This window comes from Nannospalax galili, unplaced genomic scaffold (assembly GCF_000622305.1).
Source record: "Nannospalax galili isolate Female #2095 unplaced genomic scaffold, S.galili_v1.0 scaffold462, whole genome shotgun sequence".
NCBI classification, from domain to species: domain Eukaryota; kingdom Metazoa; phylum Chordata; class Mammalia; order Rodentia; family Spalacidae; genus Nannospalax; species Nannospalax galili.
Genome location: NW_008348078.1, coordinates 208726 through 217649, shown reverse-complemented (window position 1 = coordinate 217649; position 8924 = coordinate 208726). Strand labels below are relative to the sequence as shown.

At 38.8% G+C, this 8924-nt stretch overlaps 1 pseudogene; it reads right to left on the bottom strand.

Annotated features, from left to right (window-relative positions):
- Positions 1-7671: 7671 nt before the first annotated feature.
- Positions 7672-8924, bottom strand: part of LOC103743269 — a 5303-nt pseudogene continuing 4050 nt past the window's right edge.

The following is an 8924-nucleotide window of genomic DNA, read 5'->3' as shown; positions in this document are numbered from 1 at the left end:
TTGTTTTTTTTTTTTTTTTTTTTTTGATTCTTTGTTCTTTGAGTTCTTTATATATTCTGGATGTTAAAACTCTGTTAGATGTGTCACTGGTGAACATTTTTTTTTTCCTGCTCTGTGGGTTTTCTCTTAACTTTCTTGATTCTTTCTTTTGCTGTACAGAAGCATTTTAGTTTAATAAGGTCCCACTTGTTGATTGTTGACCTTAATTTCTGAGCAACTGGTGTCTGGTTTAGAAAGTCCTTTCCTACACCTATATCTTGTACGTTACCGCCAGTGTTTTCTTCTAATAGTTCCAGAGTTTTGAGTTTCACATTGAAGTCTGATCCATTTGGAGTTGACTTTTCTGCAAGGTGGAAGATAATAATCTAGGTTCACTCTTCTATAGGTGGAGATCCAGTTTTGCCAGCACCATTTGTTAAAGATGCTGTCTTTCCTCCATTGTGTGTTCTTGGCACCTTTGTCAAATATCAGGTGGCTGAAATTGAGTGTTCTCAGGTTTGGGTCTTCAGTGATGTTCCATTGATCTATGTGTTTATTTTTGTGCCAGTACCACACTGTTTTAATAATGATAGCTTTGTGGTATACTTTGTGATCTGGTATAGTAATCCCTTCAGCATTGCTCTTTGTGCTCATGGTTGCTTTGGCTATCTGAGGTCTTTTGTGCTTCCATACAAATTCAAGGATTTTTTTTTTCTAATTCTGTGAAGTATGTCATGGGGATTTTTATTGGGATTGCATTGATATTGTTTTTGGTAGGATGGTCAATTTCACAATATTAATTCTTCCAATCCATGAGGAAGGTCCTTCCATTTTCTGGTATCTTCCTCAATCTCTTCTTTAAAGACATAAAATATTCATTGTACAGATCTTTGATGCCTTTGGTCAGATTTATTCTAAGATTTTTTTTTTTTTGTGGCTATTGTGAATAGGAGTTGTTTTCATGTGCTCTTTCTCCAATTGCTTGTTATTGGTATATAGAAATGCTACTGATTTTTGTAGACTAATTTTATAACCTGCCACTTTACTGAAAGTGGTAATCAGTTCTAGGACTTTTCTGGTGGAATTTTTGGGCTCTCTTAGGTATAGTATCATTTTTTTCTGAAAAAAGTGATAATTTGACCTCTTTTCCAATTAGCACTCCTTTAGTTTCCTTCTCTTGTCTTACTGCTCTAGCAAAAATTTCAAGCACTATATTGAAAAGAAGTGGATATAGTGGACATCCTTGTCTGGTTCCTGATACTAGTATGAATGCTTCCAGTTTTTTCTATTTAGAATACTGTGGCTTGTGGGTTTGTTGTATATAGTTTTCATTATGTTGGGGTACGTTTCCTCCAGTCCAATTTCCTTTAAAACTTTTATCATGAATGCATGCTGAATTTTGTTAAAAGCCTTTATCTATTGAGATGATGATGTGGTTTTTGGCCTTGAGTCCAATAATATGACTGATGACATTTATTGACTTGTGTATATTGGACCATCCCTGCATCTCTGGAAGAAAGCCTACTTGATCATGGTGAATGATCTTTTTGATGTACACCTATATGTGGTTTGCAAGTATTTTGTTGAGAATTTTTGCATATATGTTCATTAAGGATATGAGTCTATAATTTTCTTTCTTTCTTTTTTTTTGGTTATGTCTTTACCTGGTTTTGGTATTAGAGTGATGCTGGCTTCATAGAAGGAATTTGGGAATTCTCCCTCTGTTTCTATCTTTTTGAAAAATTTAAGTAGTCCTAATAATTATATTTTAAAAAATCTTTCTAGTACAAACAGTATCTTTGTAAATGATTGTGTACCTGGAATCAGAGAGAACAAGATTTCATTTGTTTCTATCTTGTTTGTCCTGTTGCTATATAGGAAACTGATACTTGATTCGTAGGTCACTGCAATATTTCTCTAAAGTCCTACATAAAATGCTCATGGAAATCCCTACTGAAACCTAAAAACTCAATTAGCTGGATTTCCCAATGTAGACAGATATCCAAATGTTGGGGAATCCTGCTGTTGAGGGTCGCAGTCTTCCATGTCTGGATAGCTCTAAGGAGCTCAGTGCCATATGGAAAGACTCCTCTTTTCAGCAGGGGGCCTCCTACTCTCTTCCTGACTCATCTTTGAAGTAGCTGCCACAGAAACATGGCCTCTGGCTCTGAAACTGCCAGGTTTTCCAGGCAATGTCTGGCAGCCTGGCAGAAGCCCACCACCACATGTAAATAGGGCATCCTAAAAGCACCTATCCACTAAGGCTTTTGCCACTGCCCCCACAGTATAAATGTCCTGGTTTCCCCTAATTAATCGGAGCTGAATCACTAAGACCTGGAGCCAAGCTGAGTCACTGAATAAAGGAGCGGTACTGAGCTGAGTTCTGTGTCTTACTGCCTATGATCCAGTCTCTCTGGAGAGGGCTGTCTCTTCGTAAACCACAACTCACGGAGACCCTGCATTCGCCGTCTCTGCACTTCCCACGAGATCCGGCTCTTCGTACCTCGAGGGAGTGCTTGGTAGTTTGGGACAGAACCCGCCTGGGTGGCTGACAGCGAGCCCTCCAGAGCCACCAGCCAAGGTAGCAGAGACCCACAGCAAGGCGGTGCGCGACCCGCCGCACCCCAGTGGCACGCAGGAGACCGGCGCCATGCCCAGCAGCTGGCGCTCCGAGTCCCTGCGACCCCATATCCAAACATCAAGTTTTACATCATATTTATCCAAATTTTGACTATTTTTAAAATTATTAGGGTGTAATAGTATTAGAAAAAAATCAGTAAACAATGTTTGATGATAACTTCAAGGAGAAAAAGATTTATGTAATTGGAGTACTGAAGAATTCAGAGGCTCAAGGATAGGAAATAATGAAGGAGGGCTGGTAAGGTGGCTCAGTGCTTAAGAGCTCTTACAGAGGACCTAAGTTCAGTTCTCAGCACCAGCATAACAATTCACAATTGTCTGTACTGGGGATCTGATGACCTCTTTCGACATCTGGATACCAGAGACACACATGTGGTGCAAAATATTTATGCATATAAAATAAAAATAAATTAAATATTTAAAAACAATAAAGGAAAATGGTAGATGAGAAAATTAATGGAAACTCTGGGTGATGAGGAGGCATCAAAGCTGACAGATTGAATGGTGAGGTCTGACTGTGGACAGAGAACCATGCTCACCAACAGTGCTGAAAGGCAGCTCAGAAAGGAAACAAATCAATAACTCAGTGAGAAAGCCCCCAGCCCTAGATCCAAATGCAAGACAGAAAGCCCAAGAAAGAGACTCGATCTTGAGGTGAGACCAGGAGTATCAGCACCCATGGGTGCATGAAATCCTGCACTAGGTTACTCTTGGAGCAACTCTTCTGGAATTAGGGGACACAAATGAGCAATGGGTGCATGCAAATATGGAACAGCTTGAGTACAAGAAGTTCTGGATCATGACGCCTTAAACTGTGGCAGTTCTGCTTATTTGGGCTCTCTTCTGTGCATGAAAAGAAATCAGTCAGTAGAAATTCTCAAATTTGCAGAGTGTAAAACAATACTGTGTATCACACAACTAAAGCATGTCACATTTTTAAAACTTAAGTAGAAGATTTTCCTTTGATAAAAGATTGAAGAGAGGGGGTAGGCTCTTGAAGGAGAAAGGCAAGGTCTTCCATTTTCACTGTGATTGGCAAGTAAGAATGAATGTCATCAAGAAAATTAGGCTACCAACATTCAGAACCAAAGGCTTTTGGCCTTTCTTCTTCTTTTATATACCTTGGTAAAGACATTCTATTTTATCTGAGTGTCATAAAATTGGTCATGTAGTACTAATTCTGATATCTGATTATCTGAAGGACAAAATAAAGATTATTTTGTGAATATTGTTTTTCTGAAATGTCTAACAGTATCATTTGAGGAAAGTAAACATGGATTTCTTATTTGACTGATGTTTATTCAAAATGTTTAGCAAAGCCATATGAATGTTTTGGCTGAAATTTGACCACCTAAAATCCTTCATAGATCTAGGACTCTCAAAGTTCATATTGTTACATAAAGTATGTTAAAATGTTCCTCTGTTTTACATTAAGCATGTGAGATAGTCAGTAAATTGAGTTTTAATGTGGATTAGTAGTTTATATCCTTATATCCTTTTGTAAAATGTCAATGGCAATGTAAATTTGTGATCTTTTATATTTTGGGGCCAGTAATATTTTTGGAGTCTTGACACGCTGGCAAACTAAAGATGAAATGCTTTTGGAGATTCATGTAGAAACAATAGGCCTAGGACAAAAATCATTTTACTCATGTGGTCTAACCGCCTGCACAAATCATGTCTTAAGGCTTATTGTATAAATGAGGTTTGTTGAGCCATCGTTCCTGAAAATGCTAGGCTCTGCTAACTAGTCTCAGACTGGCATATATTGTTTTTGTCATGTCTGCTAAAGTATGCTGGAAATTCCTGGAGGGCCAGCTTTCTCTTCTGGACTGTTTTGTCTTTAGAATTAGAGACTTCTACTTAGGAAGAGGTTATCTATCCTTTCATTTCAAATCAAATACCATATTTTTCCACTACTTTTACAAGTAAGTTTACTAAAGTTTTAGTTAATATTGCACATGAAATTCCTTTCCTGATGCCAGATGGCAAAAACCATGAAAATGTGTTACCAATAGATCGATTGCACAATTTTTGAGACTTTCCTGCTTTTCTCCTGTGTTCTGACCAATAGAAGAAAAGTTTGAAGGACAGTATGTAGGGTTTTAAAATAAAAGTAACTTTCTCAAAGTTCACACATTTGCATTTTAGCTTCAGTGCTAGGCCTGTATTCAGAACATACATGGGAAAAGAACATCTAGCATTTCATAGACTTGCCAATAAAATTGTTACAAATAAAGTAGTTTGTTGGGTACTTTCTAGAATGAAGGAAATGTGTGCTATAGGTCTAATAAAATCATATATATATATATATATTCAACTTTTCTTTTCAACTAGCAAGTCAACTGTTCAAAATAAAATACTTTTCAAAAGCCTCGTGTGAACAGAATTTGACAACTGACAGTACTTCAGGCCACAGGAAGCCTGTGGTGAAAAAAATCCCCTGGGGACATTGTTCCAGGGATCCAGGGCAGATTCAGAGAGTCACTAAAAGCTCAGTATTTTCCTTTATACAATAAGGGAAGGATGGAATGGGTAAAAAAGATGTAAGCATCCTAAATTATTATCACATAGTGAAGCTAGCTATTTTTGGTTTTTTTCTTTTTGAAATGGAATTTGTCTTTCTGTGAGCAGCTTTCCGTATTGTTGCATTATCATGTAAAATGAAATGCTAATGTCTACACTATCACTCATTTGGGAAAATATAGGAAATACACTATAGATAATTTTATACAGATTAGTAAATGAGTTAATTAAAATAGTCTATTCTATAGTATTAAAAATACAAATAATCATTTTACAGCTTTTGAATTTGAAAAAAAAGAAAAACTTATATGACAAACAAGCAAAAGACCCAAACCAGATCAAATATCAGAAACTTTGACAGCAGGTTTTTATCCCTAAAAACCAAACTCAGATGAAAATTGTAGAGGATTAAATATATCTTTTTAGTCATAGCTTTCAATAGATTTTCCTAACAGTTTTTTTGTTACACGTAAATTCTTCCAAATAGAAACATGGTAATCATTATATTTTTGCTGGAGCAGTGTGCAGAGAGCATACTGCTTTATTCCTTATAGAGAAGAGGAAGAAATGAAGAATAAAGAGAAGCAGAAATAAAGACATCCATGTGGTCCGATGAAGTGCTGTGATGGCGTCCTATAGAGTGACCTTACAGACCTGAGGAAGCACAGTACAGGAACTCTTCCAATGGAGGCACCACAGTGGACAGAGCGCGCGCGCGCACACACACACACACACACACACACATCCAATGGAGGCACCACAGTGGACAGAGCGCGCGCGCGCGCGCGCACACACACACACACACACACACACACACACACACACACATAATATAATATGTATTACATATATTTGAATAGCTTATATTCAAATATCTCATACATGTTAGAGGGAAAATACCTTTAAACACATCTGTAGCTGTAAGCTGCTGCCATGGAAACCACACTCACCTTCCCTTCTGATCGTTACCTCTGATTGTTTTTGTCTTGTGTATTCCAGATGCTCCTTCAGCCATTTCCTACTTGGGAAAGAAGCTCTGAAGTCCAAATCCAGATGGAAGAAGTGCTGTGCAGAAGAACAAGCACTTAGCTCCCTAGGATCAAAGCATCCAGTCCTTCCGAGTGGAGGACAGAAGACTTGGAACTAATAACTGAAGATACTTTTCTGGACCAGCAACTGCTAGTGTTGATTTGTGTTGCAGTGCGCTGCCAGGCTGAAGGGAACGTGCTTCGAGGAGTGCTCCAAGTTATACATTCCAGCTGAGTGCTGCAGAAAATCACACCTCTATTGCTTTTCTTGATAGGAACCTTCCAGAGTAAACTTAATTTTAGAGGAGGTATTCTACTTTCTCTGATCTCAGGAAAATTTGTCAAGGTTAGGAGTCAGCTCTTACGGTGTATGGTGTCAGACTGTGGAGGAGATGGATTTGGAGAATGATGGCAATGGGCCTATCCATTTCTCAACTCTATTGGTGAAAGAAGATGGCATTTCTATGGCCAGGCTGGCTGTGTGGGTCAGCTTTACCAAACATCGGTTTCTCCATATGTGGATGTAGGAGCCCAGGGCATTGCTGCTGGGTCAACCAGGTGAAGTGATGGCCCAGGCCTCTAGTGATTTCATCTCTACTCTGCAGAGCATGATGAGAGGCTTGAGCACAATGCTAATGGGCTGGGCCATATTTAGGTGATGACCAGCTGGTAGATGAAGACCATGGCTTTAGTGGAAATCTGTGCTTATCCTGAGTAGCAGCTGCTCACCAGCCTCAACCCCCTAATGGACATGGATGATGCAGGCACCTTGACTTATGTGAAGCAAAAATAGATGGGCTCACCCAGCTCTGTCTCATGGAAGGATGAAGAGATTCCTCACTCAGCACCTGTGGCAGTCCCTGAAGGGCTATCTGGAAGTGCTCCCAGGACCATAGCATCAACTTCCTGCTAGGGATGCCCAAGTGAGCCCCTACTCCCAGCAGCTCAAGCAGAAGCCCAAGTAAGACCTTGGGTTAGTGAGAACAGGAACCCCAGAGTAAGTGTGATGAGGCTCTTCAAGGCTGACCATAGCTGAACCATGTTACAAGCAGGCCCCAACTAAGTAGTTAAAAAATAAACAAATAAAGGAGGTTTCACCCAGCTGCACTAAGGCAAGAGCTTGAGAGCAAGTCAGCAAGTGCCTGGCTACTGCTGATAGCAGAGCTATGGCTTCTGTAGGTAAAGCTTGGTTTGTTTTTGTAGAATAGTAATTGTTTTTCAGAATAGAAATTGTTAGGGGGAGCTTTTCACCCCCAAACTTGGGAACTTAAAATTTGACTCCTGGATGTGTAGTTTTTCTTTATAAAATCTTACCTTAGAGCTGGCTCAGGACTGCACTTGGGAACAGATTGCCCGGTGTAATCGTTGGCTGGCTAGAAAAATATAAAAGGTTTTCTTTTTGGCAATTTTTTTGTGTCTGTGTGATCTCTGGTGACATGACATCATAAGACCAGTCCAGAAATCCAGGAGAATGATGAAGAAGTCAGAGATGCCAGAGGAGGCTGGTGAGCAATACAGGTAATGATGTGACAGTGATCTTCCCACATCTGAGGAAGCTTAAGTAAAACAGGCTGGAAAGAAGGAAGAAGAAAAGGAGTTTCTACACCAGGGCTAGGATCTGCCTTCCCCTGTCAATCAATGGAAAAGTTTAACTTGGATCTCTATCACAGTTAAATGGCCTTTCCAAGAAACATCAGTGAACTGGAGGTCATTGTTTCCTTTTTCAGGTGACCCATGCATATCTTATTTGGTTCTGAAAAGCTGACTTAGATTTATAAAAAGATGATGAAGATATAAGAGATGAATTGGTCCAAAAAATTGGTGCTCAGAATGTAGCAGGAGACTGAATTCTGAAACAAGGGCTAAGATAATAAACAGGGTGTGGCAAATGAGTGTAGAAAGGCTTCATGACCATGAACTTACGGAGCTCTTACATCACAACTGACTCCAACCTTCTGACCGATGCTACAAATGCTCTGTGAGTCCCAGATTTGTAGCCAAGCAGAATAAAAACAAATATATGCATAAAACCATATATATCAAATTTAGACTGGTCCATGGCAAGTATATGAAAATCTTTGCTAGAGAGGGTCATCTATAGAGTAGTAATATTTTTTCTGGACGGTAACCCCTACTGTACTGTGACAGGAGTTTTGTGACAAAGTTAAAGGATGAAAACTAAGAGGCATAGATCTTTTTACCCATCACAAGTCAAAGACTTCTTGTCCTTCACCAGAAGTTTCTTTATAGAGCTGTAGATTCTAAATCAAGAATTAGAAATTAGGAGTTGATTACAAAGTCTTTAACATGGACTGACCGAACCCTTTCTATCCCTCAACACTTTAATTTCTACCACTTTGAAAAGTCTTATATTTGCATTTTGGTACCTTAATATTTTGGGGCTCTATTCTTTGTTTTCTTTAAGCCCTTCAGTGTCAGTCTTGCGTACATTTTTTAAGCCTACAATTCATATTTGTTCAAAACACAAAAGCTTATGAGAGTCTCAGTTACGTTATCTTGTTAACAGGGACACACGTTTCATTTAGTTTTGTACTGAAGATTATGCAAGACTTGAAAATGAGATTGATTCTACCTTGTGCTGATCTTGTTAACAGGGACACACGTTTCATTTAGTTTTGTACTGAAGATTATGCAAGACTTGAAAATGAGATTGATTCTACCTTGTGCTGTTTTCATTATTGATAATAAACACAAGTTTGGTTTTGAATCTTGTGAAAAAACAAAATTCAT